We start from the raw sequence: 20,373 nt of genomic DNA, 5'->3' as shown, positions 1-20,373 counted from the left end.
AATCTTTCTATGATCAATTGCGCTTTTTTCTAAATCGTCGGAAACTTTAAAATGAGCACCAGTTATGAATAATGTGGATAATTTCAATTGATTCAGCTTTCCTCGGCAGATTTTTATCAATGCCAGAAGTCTTTAATTCATAAATTTTAATATGAATGTAATCGTAACATATTCAAAACGAAACATTATTGTGTGTGTGTGTGTGCGTCAAATAATAGTTTTCCCAACAATAAGCAATTACAGATGATGATGATGATAGTGCAGTTTGACTTTAACACAGAGAGAGAGAGTATCAGATTCCGAGGCACATTAAAATGATGAAGAAAGACTTGGGGAGACGGTGAGTAAAATAAGCGGGAAAGTAGATAAGCGTGAAGGAATAATAAAGAGTAAAGGAATGATGAAGAGAGTAGAAAACGGTAATCATGAGATAATGGTAAAAGTGTGACAGGACATTGAAGAATACGGTGTGGAAAACGAGAAAGAGAGAGGTTGCGTATATGAATACTGAGAACGATAGTTATTTTTCTTTTTAAATGTTATTGTTGCTTCTGTTAATTTAGTTTATTAGATGGATAAAGGAACATGAAAAGCTGTGAAGAAAGAAAATGAGACAACGGAAAAAATAACAAGAATTACAGAGAATAATAAAAGAAACACGGAGATAGATAGAGAGAGAGAGAGAGAGGAATTAGGAAAGACATAGAAAGAAAGAGAGTGATAGAGACAGTGATAAATAAAGAAAAGGTAAGAGGTGATGCCAATGAGAGAATTGAAGAAGAATAAGAAAGAGATAGTGGAAGAAAAGAGATGATACTAGTGAAAAGAGAAGAGCAATGAAAGAGAGATACAGTAAGAGAGAGAGGGGGGAAAAGACACAAGAAAAAGAGATAGTACCAGTCACTGAAGAGTAATAAATGTGAAAGAGATAGATAGATAGATATGTTACTTTATTAGCCACACAGAGGGGACAAAATACGAAGTAGAGCTTTTCTTTTTGGGAAGGAAAGAAGAAAAAAAAGGGGAGGGGAGAATTTCGATCAAAAGGGATAGTGGAAAGAAAAAATAGATAGATAGATAGAATGAGACAGCCATTGAAAGAAAATAAATAAAAAATAAGTGAGAGGAAAGCATAAAATGAGCGTATATTACTACTACTACTATAACTTTTGATTACCACTACTACTACTACAACCAATACTACTAGCACCTCGGCTACTACTACTACTACTACAGCCATTATGATTCCGACTAATACTACAACCACCACCACCATCACCACTTCTGCTACCACTTCTACTATTATCACGATCCCAACCAATAACATCACCACCACCACCAACAACAACAGCAACAACAACAACAACGCACCCACCACTACTACTACTATCACCGCGACCACGACTAACATTACTATTACTACTACTAGACGAAGATCAACTTGAAACTGCAGGTGGCGCTGCTTCAAGTGTCTGTAATGTTGTAGCAGCCGCACTGCTACTTTGACGTTTCACAGGAATATACGTTACATACGTGTGGTGTGTATATATACAAATATTTATATACACTTTTATATATCCAACGTCAATTTTTGGTCTTTCGTACCAATTTAAATGGTGAGACATTCTTTTACCTTCTTCTTCTTCCCGATTCTCTCTGTGCCCTTACTTTTTCCTTCTTTCTATCATGAATTTTGTTTTCTTTTCTTTCTTCGTTTCATTCTCTGACCACAACCAAATATTTCAAACATTATTCTCTTTAAACTCACTACATTCACTATCACAACTTAGACACACCGTTTTTCTATGTTTACCTGAATGTTTCTTTATCTATGTGTTCGGTTAGTTTTCTGTTCATGTTTATCTGTCTATATAACTTTGTCTATGCGTGGGTTTTCGTCGATGTATTTATTGTGTCTCATGTCATTTGCATGTCAGACCTACTCCCACTTAACTATGTCCATTATTTCAATCCATGCCTTTTTAAGTGCCTATGTATGAATGCTGAGTGCTTTACTCGGTCTCAATATTTGACATTACCCAGCCTCTTTCTCTTTATGTAGCTATCGTCCGACTATTCGTGGTCCCATGTGTCTGCCTGCCTGCTCCATGCCTATCCGTTCCTTCTCTTCTCGAAACTTCAACTTTCTAACCCCATCTTTGCGATTCTAATCTATTTTCAGCTTGTTTTTTCTATATATCTATCCCCTATGTATATATGTTTATCTTACTGTTGTCTGCCAATGTCTTATCCATCTACTCGACTCGACTGTCTGCCCATTAAGCATTTTCGTCTGACAGCTCAACCTCCGTTTTGTTTATCTGTAACGACTGTTCGTTTGTCTCTGTCTTGTCACTGTCCGTGTGTGTACCCACCCAGTCTTTCACTGTCCATCTAACCTCGTCATCTAATGCCACCAGTATTGTACTCTTCCAAGTACAGACTGCCCATCTAGTCTGATATTCAATTGTGCCCAATTGAATCAATTCTCCTGCATGATAGAAACCGAGAAAAATGTTTGGGCGCTAGCTTGCCTCACCACCAAACAAATTTATGAAAGAAATAAAATAAAAACTTCCGTGTGTCGACTGCATCCCTGTGACCCTGTCCGCCAGTCTGTCCATCTAACTCTATCTACTGTCCATCTGTCCCCTCTTCCTCCCTCGTTCAATTACATTTCCATCGAGTCCCGTTCATAATTGTCTTTCACCTCATAATTCTACCGGCCGGTTTATCTTTTCATCCGTACACTTTACCATTCTGTTATCCAATTGCTCCCTTTTGTATTCAGTCCGTCTGTGAAATATAATCCATCTTTCTATGGGAGAGTCCTTATATTTCCGTGTTCATTTACTTAGAAAGAACGGTTACTTAGTATTCAATTTAGGATAGAAAAATAATAATTATTGAAATATACAATTCTTACTCTTTTTTGTGAAACGTGCTAAACATGGTATTCTAAAAAAAAATACATAAAAATGAAAATAAACATGACATTTTCCGATTCATTTCATTCGCTGTCCCTTTTGATTTTCTTTAGAACTAAGCTATCCTCCACAGACTATTATTTTCAATCCAACTAGAACTTTTTTCCGGTAAAAAAGAGTTGCCGGTTTTTCAAATTTCGCAATAAAGAAGCACTTGAAAGGAATAATCTAATGCGATCAAACTTAGTATGTGCTATGTACTTTGTGTATATTTAACATAAATATAATTATTCAGTCAGAATGACTATTGCGCTCCTTGTATTTATTTTAAACAGCATTTTCTGGGAAAAGTAATTAAAATGTTTGGCATGTAAACGGAAAATACAATAAAAAAGAGGGAATAATAAAAAAAACCCTAACTTTTTGTAATCTTTATTAAATCTACAAGATTAGATCAGGTTTTCCATATCCCGTTGAATTTCAACCTCTTAGCTCTTAAGTTTTATGTATTATGTATTGGAAAACTGCAAATGTTAAAGGTAGAAAGCGTTATGACCATTTTATTCAATCATTTATGTTGTTGTGTTGATTAAACGGATGAATCGGACGATAAGAACGAAACCCGACCCAGTCTCCGACCTTGTGATCACTGGCATAAATATACATTTCATCACATTACTGCAAACAAAAATAGCGACGTACACGTTCCTTATACATAAGTGCACTTATAAACACGCGCGCACACGCATGCTTGCATGTATGTATATACATATATAGATAGTAAATTTACAGACATGAGAAATAAGTACTCAATACATGGATTGGAATTTGTTTTTATTCGACGCCGAGTCTTATGTCGTTCTTCAGTTTCCCGTTTTTCCCGTGACCGTTTAGCACACACACGTGTGTGTATGTGTTAGAGAGAGAGTTGTTAGTGTGCTTACATATGTGCATGTACACAACATGCGACACACTTCGATACATACATGTGTCGGTCCAGATGGACTATATGTAATCTGAACCTTTCCTCCCTTGTTTTATTATTTTTTTTTTTACGGAATCCTATGGAGATTCCGATTCTGAAAAAAATTTTTCAAAAATCTCAATTTCAAAATTTCGATTCCCCCCCCCCCCCCGGTTTTTATATAGACCCTAACTCAAACCCTAGCCCTAAACCTAAACCTAACCCTAACACTAGTTTTGTGAGATTTGGCTGTTATTTCTAGCATGTAAATAGCCTGCTTGGTGGGGAGGGGGAATTGAAATTTTCCCAAAAATTTTTTTTCAGAATCGGAATCTCCATAGCCTAAAACGTGGGATTCCGTAAAAAAAAATTAATAAATAAGGGGGGGGGGAAAGGTTTAGATTACATATAGTCCATCTCTACCCATGTGTCTATATGAATTATGCATGCAAGCACACTCTCGCAGACTCTACACAATACCCACACAGCCAGTGTTCAGCTCCTCCCTGCCTTGCACCATGCTGGATCTTTCACGCAACGTCTTCCGACATGGTCCCAGTTCTTTAAAGACTAACGACGCTCCCAGTTCTTTAAAGACTAACGACGCTCCTTTCTAAACTCTTCGCACTGAAATTGCCTTTCCCATTTTCTATTCTAACTTTTCTGAATCCAATGTTTTTTTTTAATTATTCCAGATATTGACATGCCACGTCACACGTCATCCTTCTTTCATTTTTTTTTAATATTGAAACATACACACACACACACAAATATACACACGCAAGCACATTTATATACATGCACACCTTAAATCATGTGCAAATATTTTGCGTTAACACATACATATGTACATTTACCTTAACCTATTTCATATCAAGTGACTCAGATCATGTACAAACATTAAATTAATACTTCTTACGCACGTTGACATTAACTCATGGACACAAATACTCGCGCACGCTCGACCTGCTAGAAATAGCAGCCAAATTCCCCCTTTAATTATGTCCCACTTTCTAAGGTTTCATCTGAATAACATATAAAAGATACACGATATCTTTTTAACTGACGGGATGGTCATGGTTGGGATGCTGCTAGTCAAAAGTCAAACTCATTCTGGACCTGTGACTACATATCAATGACACACTCCATTGAACTTTATTAATTAATAATGTTGCAATTACACTCATGCATGCTCGCACGCACGCAGACACACACACATGTGTATGTATTTACATATACACACCAACACAAATGTATATCATTACATAGATGTTAATTTAAAATAAACACATCCATCTATCCATACATATGTGTGTAGCTTATTTATTTAATACAATAATCTTGTGTGTGTATATATATATTCGCTGATATCACCTTCAGTTTCAACGTTTACTACGTTGTTCTCTCATTGTAATCTAGATTTACTTTAGACTATCTCATTTTCTGCAGTGGCACCAAACTGGCCATTCTGACATTAGCCATTCCTTTTTATGAACTGCATTGTTTCTGTTTAACCCTTTTCTTGTTATCATTTTTTCTTTGTTTTAAGTATTCTTATTTGTTGTATATGAAATGTCACTTCGGATTCTGTCCCAAATCTTAACTCTAGCTGTTTATCATAACTTAAGCAATTTTTGGAATTTTCCGTATCAAATTTCATGAATATTGTTATTGAGGTTGACAATGGTTCATTGAAAATGTTAATAAGTTAATGTGCTACATCCAGTCTTCATTGTTTTTTTTTCTTTCTTTCTCATTTTTGTATTTTAATTTGAAAAACATTCATTGATATATCTGAATTTATTTCATCTTTCTTACGATTTCTTGGAAATCGTTTTCGGAATCGCATCGTAATATTTCAAATCAGAACTTCTATACATCACAAGATTTTTACTATTTGGAACTGAATACGTCGAAATAAATTTATATTTTAATTGTGGAAATATATATATATATATATATATATAAATGTGTAAATATTTTTGGGGGGAGAAAAATGGCATTAATATTCTCTTGAAGGGTTAACAACGAGTTCTATTCGGTACAAATGTGTTTTTTCTCGCTTTTCGTCTTGTAAATCAAAACAAATGATATATATAAAAATATTGTTTCGAAATTCAGGCAACGTCAAAAGAAACAAAAATAATTAGCTCCCCTTGGAATTATTTTGGCTTTAATATGGCGATTCGAAGAATATTGGGTGAAAGTGGGATGAAAAGAATCCTAGTTTAAAACGCTCGAATGTTCTGTTGACTGCCCTCTGTTTAATATATAAACGCCAACGATAATTCCGTTAGTATCGAAAACAGTCTCGGTATGCGAACGCATTTTCGGAGAGGAACTTGAAGTAATAGAAAAGTAGTTAACTTTAGATACAATATACTTTTCATGTGATAACTTACATTATTAAACAGGGTTAAAATTGTTTCTGAAGATTCGTCACTAGAATATTTTATTCGTTTAAAGAAGGAACTGTTTTGGTCTTTTCTCTTGAAAATGTATATTCTGGATGAGTGCATTCAACAGCGTTGTTTTTATTGTCATCCAATTGCATTGATTAATATTCATATTTCAAGTGCTTTTCTAATTATAATACTACAATTTTGTATGTTATCTGACCTGCAATAAAGAAATTGATTCAGTATTAGAAGCATGATCTTAAATCTGGTGATATTCTTTTAGCCAATAGTTACAAAGAGGCCACGCTACTCCTTTAAAGAGTTCCTAAGTTAGATAGAATGGAATTATAAAATTAATAAGTGACTGTAATTCTAACCTAAATCCTAATTCATATTTCAACTTTCTAATGTGATGGGCTAAAAAGGCACTTCCACCCGGTTGCTCAACGTGCTTGAAATAACATCTAAACAACTACACCTCCCTCCTACATGTTCTACCACCTAACAAAATAGGTATATTGGATAAAGTAGTCCTAAATACATTATGCCTCAAAAGACTTCCCTTATCCTGTCTTTTTTTTTTTAAATCTACAACTTCGTAATACTTAAATTCCACATTAATGAGGCTTTTTCTTCTCTACTTACTGTCTTCCTTCAAACTTTACTAAGCTTATTCTAAAAACTATTTTTTAAAAAGAATGTTTTGTCTCTTTCTTGATGAATGAATTTTATTATTATGAAAAGGAAAGTAGTGGTGGAAGCTAACGTGGTAGACTACTGCACAAAATACCTTAATGTATTTGGATCTTTTTTACACTACATGTTCAAATGTCACAGAGGTTGACCTTACTTTTTGGTTTTTCTTGGGTTCATAAAATAGGAATCAATCAAGTGTGGTTGATATAATTTACTCTCCACTCAGATATTTATGGCCTTGAGTCAAAATATGGGGAAGATAAAAACACACACACACACACACACACACACACACACACACACACACACACACACACACACACACACACACACACACACACACACACACACACACACACACACACACACACACACACACACACACACACACACACACACACACACACACACACATATATATATATATATATATATAAATATATATAGACACAAGTATGGCTGTGTGGTAAGAAGCCTGCTTCCCAACCACATGGTTCAGGTTTCAATCCCACTGCGTGGAACCTTGGGCAAGTGTCTTTTACTGTAGCCTCAGGCCAACCAAAGCCTTGTGAGTGAATTTGGTAGATGGAAACTGAAAGATGCCTGTCACACACGCACACACACACACTTATATATGTGCGTGCGTGTGTGTCTGTTTTTGATCCCCATCATCACTTAATAATTGGTGTATTTACACCCCTGTAACTTAGTGATTTGGCAAAAGAGTACTAGGCTTAAAAGTAGTCCTGTTGTCAATTTGTTCAACTAAATTGACTTTTCAAGGTGGTGCTTCAGCATGGCCACTGTCAAATAACTGAAACAAGTAAAAGAATATATCTACTTCAATGTTTGTTGTTGCTCAGCTCCAAATTAATTCTGATCAAGCAGATCCATAATCAAAATTGTTTCAATTATGATCATCCCATCCTTTTACTAAGCACAGTGCATATCGGACCACATTATCTAATGTATCCTTTTTATTATTTAGGGTGTGATCTGAGGCAGATTTCTCCTGTTTTTAACAGGTTAAGTGATTGCATAACAGTTCCCTTGTTGGCTCAGTTATAATTCTTATTGTAACATGTCACCATGTGGTGTTCTTAACTTTTGTCATTTCAGGATTGATAGAAAAAATAAGTACAAAAATATTCTTCTGGAGATCAGTTGTAGGTGGTCAAATAGGCTAGTTGCTAGATTAGCAACCTAATTATATATATTTTGAATAATTTCCTTAACTTTGGAAGATACTTTATGAATCCATGGCCAAGACACTATGAATCTTGGCTAACTGAAATGATTTTAATCTGTTAGCAAAGGTACCTGGTTTTGCCCAAATGCTGAAATTTGGCTCTTGATTACATTGGTACAAAAGAGAATCACTCAAATGGTAATCGTGCCCATGAATGTTGAAAGTTGTCAATGCTTGTAGTGCTAAAGGACATCATTTGAAAACTGGAAGTGCACTTGTGTTTTCTACTTAATATTCAAACTTTTATTAAAGTCTCCTGATTGTGGGTTTTGTTTCCAAGTCTAGAATTTCTCTTCTAATTCTAATATATATATATATATATATATATATATATATATATATATATAGATATATAGATGTAGGCATGGTGATGCAAACAGGAAAAATAGAACTCAGAATATGAGTATATGTATATTTTTATAAATATTTAGCAGAAGTAAGGGTTACTCAAGGTCAGAGAGTGTGGTGCATTGGCACTTATCAAACATATAAGTGCCAACACACTTATATGTTTAAAAATAATAATCCTTTCTACTATAGGCACAAGGCCTGGATTTTGTGGGGAGGGGGACAGTCGATCACATCAACCCCAGTACTCAACTGGTACTTAATCTATTGACCCTAAAAGGATGACAGGCAAAGTCGACCTCAGTGGAATTTGAACTCAGAACATTGTAGCAGACAAAATACCTCTAAGCATTTTGCCCAGCGTGCTAACAATTCTGTCAGCTCGCTGCCTTTTTAAAATAATGTTGTGTGTGTGTGTGTATATGTATATATATATATATATATATATATATGTTGGTGCAAATAAGAAAAATAGAACTCAAAATATGAGTATATGTATATTTTTATAAACATTTAGCAGAAGTAACAGAGTGACTCAAGGTCAGAAAGTTTGATGCGTTGGTGCTCATCAAACTTGTTTGATAAGTGCCAACATACCAAACCATATTTGCTGATGTATAAGATGCACTCTTGCATAAGGGTCATGCTTAATTTACTAATATATTTTGTGGAAGAAAACAACTATAGTATCTTTTATCATACACTTATTGAAAGATGTTTTGAAATGGTTTTGTACAGGGAAACTATATAAATATGTGCATGTAAATGCAATGCTGTGACAGTATACTGTAATAAAGTTTGAAATCATTAACTTATCATGAGTAAACTACATTTTAGGAGTATTATATTTCACCTTCATCTTTTTACAATTCCATTGTATAGTTGTTTATATTTTGATTAAGAAAATTGCCATTCAGGATGTGAAGCTCATCTTTCTGGCTGTGATGTTTTGTGTAACAGCGCTCACCCACCAAGGTAGTGTACCACTGCTATGGTTTTGTTGTCATCCACTTTTTGCAAATAGTTGACTGGCAAATGAAAATTTAATATTCCTTTCATCTTTCTAGGAAAATTTTTCCATTTATGTTTTGTAAAGATACTTAATTGAATCAGTAAATAATGTAAGATACATATCAGGCATGGGTTGTGTATGCTGAGGAAGGATGTATAATGAGATGAGGCAACTGCCCCACAATACTACTGATGTACTAAAAGCAATTTTTCATAAGTTGGTGCTAACAGTCTGTGATGATTTGGCTTGTTTTCAATATTTTATTATTAGTAGCAAATATTGTACCTAGCAGAGTTTGTGCTCATCTGCTTCCCCTAGCCTTTGATATTTGGTGTCCCATCCTTATTAAATCTGCATTAGATATAAGGCAATTTTCGATACATTTAAAAACAAAGTATGTTTTGCACACTGGTAAATACAGTATGTATTTATATATAATGTTGATAGAGACTTTGAAGTTTTGGCAAATCTGGTTTTTAGTCTATGTTCATATTCATGCCACTGGCTACTCTGAGTTATTTCTCTTAGCTCATTTTTATTTAGTGTAGATGTATGTGTGTGTGTGTGTAAGCATAATACATATATGTTGGCCTGGTCCTGAATGCAGAGGACATGTAAATATCAGAAAGAAATGAAGCTAGCATTCTCTATTGGCTGTTCAACATCAGTGTCCATGTGCAACAAATTGCTTATGTGTTGAGAGAAAAATTGGGAATCAGGTGTTACATGCAACTAAGAAATGTGTGCTGGCATGATCATGTAATGTATATATATATGAAGTCAGCTGCAGGAATAAGTGCCAATTGCTAAATGTAGATAGAACATGTTGAAGAGGGAGGCTCAGAAAGACATGGGACAAAATAGTGAAGAGTGACTTCAGGGTGTTGAGCCTCGTGGAGGAGTTACCAAATAGCTGATGACTTGTTGTGCTCAAGAAGACTCATGTGTCGCAGAAAAACTAAGGTCCTAAAGTATTTATTTCTTTATTGCTCACAGGGGGATAAACAAAGGGATTAAGTTGATTACATCGACCCCAGTGTGTAACTGGTATTTATTTAATCGACCCCCCCCCCCCCCCGAAAGATCCTAAAAGTATTATGTTTATGTCTATAGACACAATCGAGCTCTACCCATGCACTCAATCTGTACTGCCATAGATCACACTTCTCACTGCATTCTGTTTTTAATTTAAATTCTGGGACTATCTTCCTTGCAATTTTTGACTAGAATTATTAAGATAATGAAGATTTTTCTTTTTTTTTCCACTACGTGTGTAATTTTAAGATTTCTTGGTTTGCTATGTTATGTATTAGTAGCATGCAGCACCCATTTTACTCTGACATGTTTACTAGCAAATTCTAGACTGACAAACTAAAAGATAAGTTGTAACTTTGAACAACATTAGTTGGTGGCAGAAACAACCATGAATCAGACTGAATGCCAACAATATTTAGCTTTATCGCTGTTTATTTGAAGTCTAAATCCTTTAGTGGGTGAATTTAGCTTGTGGTAATATATATATATATATATATATATATATGTATATGTATATATATATATATATATATATATAGATAATCATTATCATTCTTCGTTTTGCTTTTATAGTTTCAAAGGCCTTTGATATGTCATTGTTACCGCAACTGTTCACTGTTAAAATTTGATTTGCAGACATTCTGTTCACTTTCCTGGGGCTATTCTATAGGTACTATATATTTAGATTAGTAGGATTAGCTGCACAGTGGAAGAAATGTGGGAAAGCGTGTGGAGTGTGATTGCAATCAAGACATATGATGGTGATTTCTGGATCTATGCTGCTGTGACATTTAGTATGGCCTAAAACCTAGAGCACAAATATGCTCGTAAACATCTTTGTTTCTCATGGTAGACATTCTTCTTTCTTACTGATTTTGAGCTGGTCTGGTGGTGAGTAGTTTTACAGTACTGTGACTGGCACTCTGTCAGTTACGATGACGATGGTTCCAGTTGATCCAATCAATGGAATAACTTCCTCATGAAATTAATGTGCAAGTGGCTGAGCACTCCATGGATACATGTACCCTCAACATAGTTTTCAGGGAGATTCAGTGTGACACAGAATGTGACAAGGCTGGCTCTTTGAAATACAGGTACTACACACTTTTGCTAGCTGACTGGACTGGAGCAATGTGAAATAAAATGCCTTGCTCAAGGACACAGCACATCACCAGGAATTGAACTTGCGACCTCATGATCATGAACCGAATACCCTAACCACTAAGTCCCACAATTTCTGTTGTACCGTGTGAAGCTGATAACTGTGAATCACATCCTCAACTGGTCAGGTTTTTTCAGTGTCAATTCTTGGTTTTCTATAGTTAACACATTTTTAAATTGCCTGAGTTTTTTTGTTGAATTTTTGTGAGTAGATTTGGCTTAACTTTTCATTTATGTTCTGGATCTGTAGTTAGATACAGACGTGGTTATGTCATTCAGAAGCTCATTTTGCAACCACACGGTTTTGGGTTCAGTCAGGCAAGTGACTTCTACAGCAGCTCCAGGCCAACTAATAATACTTTGGGAGTAAATTTGGCAAATGGAAACTATGTGGAAACCTGTTATATATATATATATGTGTGTGTATTTGTGTCTGTGTTTGCCCTCCACCCACTCCATCTCACTCTACCACTTGACAACTGATGTTGGTTTGTTTACATCCCTTTGACCTAGTGATTCAGTGAAGACAACTGATGGGATAAGTACCAGACTTAAAAAATAAGTACTGGAGCTGACCTGTTCTACCGATCTCCCTGCTAAAAAAAGCACAGTGGTATCCTAGCATGGCCATAGTCCAGTGACTGAGACAAGTAAGCAAAAGGTGAAGGATAATTATGGTGATATGAGTAACTTCTATTGTGAAACCAGAATGTATGATTGCAGTTGTACTTTATAGTATTTTTCTCTCGTGATATAGATCAGCGGCTCTTAACCATTTTCTTTGTAGAGTCTCTCTTTTAAGTAGTTGTTATGCCTAGCACTCACTTAAGTGGTGAGTGAGGTATCACAACTAAACTAGCTTCACATGGATGATAATTTATAAATTTCACTTAAAATATGGATTGTATAAGCTTTTAATAGTGAAATGATAAATTGACAAAGACAAAAGTTGTAAGTTTACTTTATGCATTGCAAGTTAATGACTTCCCTGTACCTAATGAGATCTCACTTTATTTTAATAACCATCACTAGTTTTATCATGTGTTCTATAATTACTTCTATAGGTAAAATTTAGAATGTTAATTATGTTCTCTAACTTGACATGGATGATAATTATAAACTTTACTCTAAAAATGGATTGTATTAAGCTTTTAATAGTGACATAATAAAAAAAAATTAATAAAGAGCAAGTTGTAAGTTTACTTTATGCATTTCATGTTAATGACTTCCTTGTGCCTAATAAGATCTCACTTTATTTTAATAACCATCACTAGTTTTATCATATACAATATTAAATTATTACTACAGGTAAAATTTAGCATGTTAATTATGTTACCTCAATGCCTTCTAAAGCCTAATGTCCCTTTTGACATGTCCAGTGCTCCCTTGGTGGGAATGTATCATTCATGCTGAGAATCTCTGCTTTAGATGGTCTTCAGTTAGCATGTGTACAACTTAGTTTCTTTTGTTGTATCCAATGCTAACATTCACCATATTGGGCTTGCATAATTGAGGCCTATGTTCAAAGGCATTCTCACTGTGGCCATTCCCCCTTTTTAGGGTTATCCTGGACTAATTATCTAAGGTGTCCTTTCTATATTTAAGATATTAGTGTGATTTTTGAAGATATAGCTGTGGTTTCTAGTAAAATATGTGATTATGTAGAGGCTCTCTTGTTGACTTAATATTGATTTCTTTGATACAATGGGTGTTTCTTTTTTTCTGCTATTTCATAAACATACTTGATTGAGTCATTTGTAATATTACTAATAGTTTCTGAGAGAGGTAAAAGACAACCTTTATGTTATTTAACCCTATAGGTGCAGGCGTGGCTGTGTGGTAAGAAGCTTGCTTCCTAACCATGTAGTTCAGGGTTCAGTCCCACTGCATGGTACCTTGGGCAAGTGTCTTCTACTATATCCTTAGGCCAACGAAAGCCATGTGAGTGAATTTGGTTGACAGAAACTGAAAGAAGCCCGTCATATATATGTGTGTGTGTGTGTTTGTCCTCCCTCCATCGCTTGACAACCGATGTTGGTGTGTTTACGTCCCTGAAACTTAGCAGTTTGGCAAAAGAGACTGATAGAATAAGTACTAGGATTACAGAGAATAAGTCATGAGGTCAATTTCTTTGACTAAAGGCGGTGCTCCAGCATGGCTGCAGTCAAATGGCTGAAACAAGTAAAAGAATAAAAGAATATTTTTTGACATAAAAACTAAATACAATAGTATCTATTTCTCTTTCCTGTCTTGTTACAATTCAACTGATTTTCCTCGCATTCTTTTGACATAACACAAGAAATTTCTGTACAGATAGTTTGCAGACCATTGACTTGATCCCAATATATTACTGGTACTTACTTTATTGACTCTAAAGTCAGTCAGGTATGGCAGTAATCTTATTAAAGTAAGACTAACCTTTTTGATACTAACTTTCTTGAGGCAACTATTGGTTTTTTTGACACAGTTCTTTCTGTTTTAAAGTGATTTGAGTTAAAAGTTCCCACCAAAATTTTATGTTAATTTATGTTTCAAGCAATGAAAAAATTATTCCATAAATTCTGTTATTGGTATTCTGCTTCTGCCAATTCACTGCACTATCATTTATAAGTATTAGAAAGTAGTTTTCCACATGTTCCGCAAGGTGATCATAAGTAACTTTGTCTCTTTTGGGATAGAGAAACTTCATAGTATGTAGCTTATATTTTCAAAATGTAGTTTCTGTTCAGTGAGTAAATTGAACATGTGTGTATAATTATGTATTGCTTTACTTACACTGGTGAGAGAAAACCACTTTTATTTAGTCCCTATGAACCAGAAGCTGTTTATCTTAAAGAACACAGGAGACTTTTTATGAAGAAGTGTAAATTATTTTCCCTGCTTTCCCTTCAAAGAAATATTTTATTTCTTGTTTGTATGTTTTTAAAAAATAGTTTGTTGTTGCCATTCTGCTATTCCAGACTTTTACAAATAAATAAATTAAATGTAGAAGAAAAGCTAGGAAAAGCCATTACATTCTGTATTTATTGTAATATGCTCATTAAAGGAAAATAAATATTTCGATAAATCTTCTCATTGTTATATAGAAAGCTTAAGTACTACAAATGAATGCAGCAAAACATATTGTGAAGGTGATGCTATTATTGTTGTTGATGTTGTTATTTTAGTTTTATTCAGCTCAAACTATAAATAGCTAGATTTAGAGTTATCTTTATAAAGAAGAGTTAGGAAATGGATTTAGGTTAGTATGGTAACATTTGTTTGTAATAAGTGTAATGTTTTGAAAGGTCTATTGATAAAACAACTGATGGTGTAGAACAAAAGCTATCCTAGCTGTATTGATATTCCACTGATTAGTATCATATTTCAGCCTGAAAGATGCTGGCAGTTAACAAATTTGGGTTAGTTGAGTCTAACTATAACTAGTGCATGACCTGTGGTTCATGCCCACAGTAAGTAATACTTTGTTTCACTGAAATATAGGTATATATATATATATATATTCAACAAAGAATTAAGTAAAAGAGTGTAAAACAATATCAAAATAAAAGAAACATTCAATAGGTCAAAATACATATTAGTTTCTATACATTTTTATTTCTGTATATGACATTATGTGCAATAAATCACAGACTGGAAATTTTGACAATCAACAATGTCTATGTAGACAATGTTTTTAGTGAATTTAATATTTTTATAATTAGGATGTCTGTTAGATCATTTTGGTATAGTAAATTGACTTTAACTGGCAAAAATCTCTACCTTTGACAGATTCCCAACTCTACTGAGAGTGATACAACTGACCATATGTGAACATGTTAGTAGTATTGTAAAGAAAGCAACTGATTAAAATTTAACAAAGAAAAACTATTATTTATTTATTAGTTTTTTTTTAAAGAGAAATTCAAAGAATGGAGATTTATAAGTTTTTTTTTTTTCACATAAAAATTAACTTTTTTGAGACTTTTATTTTTATTTTCAAAAGTGGTAGCTTAATGTCTTTGACAGCTGTGCTGAGAAATATAATGTGTGTGACTGTGAACATACATACTGTGGGAGAGAGCAAGAGAAAGAGGGAGAGAGCAAGAGAAAGAGGGAGAGAGCAAGAGAAAGAGGGAGAGAGCAAGAGAAAGAGGGAGAGAGCAAGAGAAAGAGGGAGAGTTGTGAACCCAACCAGAAATTATGTCACAGACAGACAGATTTCACAAAAATTGTAAAAATAATTTGTTCATGATATTAAGTTATTTTGACTTCAGTGTGAAGTGTGCAGCCATTTTTTAATTGTCTCTGTCATCTATTATGGTATATTTATGTTGATGTTTTATTTGTGTGGTCTGCACTGTAAGGTTTTATTTTGATTCTTAATTATACCTACATTGCTAAAACTCTAGGGAAAAGGTTTGAACATGGCATAATCACTTTCTGCTTATAATATTTAGTGCTTAAATTAATGTTTGACTCTTAAAAATTCTTTTTATTACAAATTACACATTTTGAAATTACATTAAAACATTTAAAAATTATTAAAAAAAAGCACTTTTCTGTGTGTAACTATATCTAGACATATATGGAAAACATAAAATATATTATTAGCTGAAAACGATTTTTCAAGATAATTTTTGGAGAAAATTAGGATAATGATATCTTATCACCATCATCATTTAACATCCACTTTTCCATGTTTGCATGGGTCAGATAGAATTTGTTGATGGGATGCAGATTTTCTACAGCCAGATGCCCCTCTTGTTGCCAACCCTCAACTATTTTCTAGCAAGGTAATATTTTTCCATAATTGAAGAAATGAAAAAAACCTTGCTTTTATGATGACGATGCTCATTTACATTCATCCCATGATGTCTCAATGAAAGTACACACTAATACACACACAGACGCATGCATATTTATAGATATACAAGCTTCTTTCAGTTTCCATCTACTAAATTCACTCACAAGGCTTTGGTTGGCCCAGGATTGTAGTAGAAGGTGCCATGCAATGGGACTGAATTCACAACCATATAGTTGGGAAGCAAGCTTCTTAATCACACAGCCACAGAAAGATTTACACTGAGATTGCTAGAATTAAAGTTCCGAGAAAACAATTTATTTTATTGTTTCATATATTTCCAATGATTGTATTTCACTGTATTTCTGCACTGTCTGTAACAAAGCACATGATTTGATACTGCAGAATCTAAGTGCCCAGTACACTCTGTAGAGTGGTTGGTGTTAGGAAGGGCATCCTGCCATAGAAACCATGCCAAAGCAGACATGGAGCTCAGCCAGCTCTTCAGCTAGCCAACTCCTGTAAAACCACCAGCGTGGAAAATGGGCATTAGATGATGATGATGATTACTGTCAAATGTTACTCTTATATTCATATTGTTTTGGATTAATCATGCATTATTTTGAAGCTTTGAGATTTTGATAATATGACTTTATTTTTAGAATGACATAGTAGGATAGGTATGAGAGACCAGATCTGGTCAATTTGAACATAAAGCAGGTAGAATATTTGGGCTGAATATGGCAAGATTAAAAGCTAAAGGGTTGAGTGAGTTATCATGCTTGAAACCAATAGATATGTTGTGCTGCTAATCATTGATATATAAACCCATAAATCATATCTAAAAGTGTTATATCCCTTTTGATATCAGCCTGCTCCCAATTCTATGTTATAAACTTCCAGTTTTAAAGTGATATAAATCAAAAAGTTCTATTAAACTTTCAGGTTAATTTACATTACCAAACATTGTTATCATCATCATCAACATTTAACATCTGTTTTCCATGCTGGGATGGGTTGGATGTCTTAGCAGGAACTGGTAAGGCCAGGGGCCACACATAGTTCCAGCCTGTTTAAGCTTGGTTTCTATGGCTTCATGCCCTTCCTAATTCTAACCACTTAAAAGAATGTACTAGGTGCATTTTACATGGTACCATCACCAGTACATTTTACATGGCACCAGCACCAGTGCTTTTTACGTGGCACCTTGGTTCTGTTGTGGTGAGTGGGTCTTCTTGAGTACAGTAATGTGTCACATATCTTGGTCCCCTGTCATCCTCTTTCAGCGTTTGAGATTGGCCCATGTTTTCCTGGGTTTTCCTCTTCCACATTAATAATGACAAAGTTATTTTACTAAATTCATAATTGAAACAATAGAAATATGGTTACAGAAGGGTTAAACAAACATACAGTTTTAAACATATCAAAATGCTTTCAGATATTGGACTAATTGATTCAAATCTATTAGTCCAATATCTGAATCAAATCTTTGTAATGATTAAGAAAAGCTTATGAATTTCACTTTTATATACAAATTGAATTTTCCAGTCTATCCATGCTAGTATGAAGTAGTATATCCCAATAGTGTTATCTTACTTAGAGAGGCAAATTCCTTGCAACATTGACTTATCATCATTTGTGTTGTGAAGTAATTCTGAAAGAGAAAGTAGTTAAGTACTGAAGCTAGACTGCTGTCTAATTTCAATAGAGGTTATAACATGAAAAGCTCATGAGGTATTTTTTTTTTTAATTAGATTCAGAAAATCATGAATTGGTTAGTAGCACATAAATTCAAATTCAATTGTAGGAAATTCTTTGGAGCAGCTAACAAAATAGACGAATGTAATTATCTTCAAGTATGATTATACATGTCAGTATTATAATTAGAGTTGTAGAAAGTACTTTATCTTGAAAAGATTTCCAGCAAACAAAGATTTTACTTTTAAAATTTCTTCTAGAAAATGGTAGAATTTTCTTTAATCGAGTTTAAAAAGTATCCAGATGCCATCATCAGCATCATCATTTCAAAGTACACTTTTTTTTTTTTTTTTTTGTAATCAGAAATCCTATCTAGACATGTATTCAAAATAACATCTTATCTAAACAGCTGTTCTGTTTAAAGAGTCAAAATGGAAACCAAAGCCTCTGAAACTAAAGTGAAGTTCAGACTTTACTGGTATAAAAATAGACTGTAACTCTTGTTGTTTGATCAATCTAGTATTACTTCTATCGATAGTGTAACATTTCATCATTTGTTTTCTGGAATATTTTTTTCCCTGTTTTCTCTTTGTCTAACACAAAGAAGTCTTTGTCTTCTCACCTATGGTATATTACTGATATGAATGAAAGGAAATACTGATGCGTTTGAGCACAAAACCCTGAACTTCTGAACTGTGTACTTAGCATATTATAGACTGTCTTCTCAGCGTTAACCTAACTGCTTGAGCTTTCTAGAATCATAAAGAAAATAAATATGACAGTCTGTGCAGCTGTGTGGAAGGTTTTCAAAACATAAAGTATTGATTTTATTGAAAATTCACTTTCTGTTGTCAGGAAAAGGATACATATATTACATATTGTAAAATATTAACAATGCTATTCAGTGAAAATCTCTACGTTTATTTACTTATTTATTATGCAAATACAACATATATATGTCAGAATGCTAATGTTTAAGCTCTGAACCCCCCCCCCCCCCCCCAAATAACAAACTGTGTCAGATCATTGTGGAAAGGACCTCATAAAGTTGTAACTGGTTCTCTGTAACCTCTTTTCGTCAAAATACAAATGTACTACTGAATAACTAATAAATTTTGAGAGTGTAGGGACTGATTGGTTATTCAGGTCATCCTGAGAAAAAAGATAAAGCACTTACTCAAACATAGCACAATGAAGCAAATGAAAGAAGCATGTTTTTGTCAAAAACTGAATCTACTGAAAATATAACATAGAATTTCTAAGAGGAACCAGTGCATTTCTTTGCAGAATATTTAAACTTTGCTTTTAATTTCGTGCCTATTACAAAATGGGGGGAAAAAATCCTTTGTAAGTAATATGTTTCTATACTATTGGCATTATTAGGATGATTATTAAAAATGAAGTAATAATTCCTTTTATGGTAGCAAAGGTGACATTTAATAGGATAAATTACTAAAGCATTAAGATTTTTTGTTTTTTATTTTCATCTTACATCGAGTGTGATATAAAATAGAATACGTAAAATAATTATAATCATAACATTAAGGTGGTTAAATGAAGGAAATTTAATTCCTTCTTTGAGCTTCTTTTACACTTAAAAAGAATTGATATTTAAAAAAGATGTTGATCATAGGCCTGCTTGATCATATTCTGGTCTGATGCTAAACAATCTAACTATACATGCTGAGCCACTTTCATATTTCCTTGGGGTGTAATCCCATTAAAAAAAAAAATCACTTCCTGGAATATACCTTTTTCAAATACAACCTTCCCTTTGGCGATAGTTGATGATTATCTCCCACTAGCAATATAAACACCAGTGCTTATATGCATCATAAGTCCATATAAGAGGTTCTCACACAGTAAATAATGCAGTGTTTTGTGTCCTAACACATCTACTTTTGAGTGGGAATAAACTATGACCTCCTTATTTCATCCACCTGTTAATATTTTCTGCCTACATACCTTCATCTCAAATATTTCGAGAAACAGTGCTACTTTTTCCCATTAATTTTCATAATTTTGTCTTAATTTTCATATATCTATATGATTTAATCATGCTTTTATTTTTTATTTAATATAATTTAATATTTAAACATAT

At 33.8% G+C, this 20,373-nt stretch overlaps 1 protein-coding gene and 1 long non-coding RNA gene across 5 annotated transcripts in view; one reads left to right on the top strand and one right to left on the bottom strand.

The window, feature by feature from the left end:
- Nucleotides 1-1,493: 1,493 nt before the first annotated feature.
- LOC106881835 (oxysterol-binding protein-related protein 8) overlaps nt 1,494-20,373 on the top strand; it is a 139,331-nt gene continuing 120,451 nt past the window's right edge. For all 4 annotated transcript variants that reach the window (XM_052968685.2, XM_089354150.1, XM_052968686.2 and 1 more), the window contains exon 1: nt 1,494-1,616. The gene's annotated coding sequence lies outside the window, so the exon portion shown is untranslated. The remainder of the gene's footprint in view (nt 1,617-20,373) is intronic.
- The window catches only part of LOC128248122 (uncharacterized), a 128,050-nt gene continuing 123,045 nt past the window's right edge, over nt 15,369-20,373 (bottom strand). Inside the window, exon 3 of the long non-coding RNA XR_008264395.2 lies at nt 15,369-18,228. This is a non-coding gene — a long non-coding RNA (uncharacterized LOC128248122). The remainder of the gene's footprint in view (nt 18,229-20,373) is intronic.

The sequence above is a fragment of the Octopus bimaculoides genome, chromosome 6 (genome assembly GCF_046866305.1).
Source record: "Octopus bimaculoides isolate indiv1 chromosome 6, ASM4686630v1, whole genome shotgun sequence".
NCBI lineage: Eukaryota > Metazoa > Mollusca > Cephalopoda > Octopoda > Octopodidae > Octopus > Octopus bimaculoides.
Note: the sequence above shows the minus strand (reverse complement) of the source record. Positions and strands in the feature narration are given on the sequence as shown.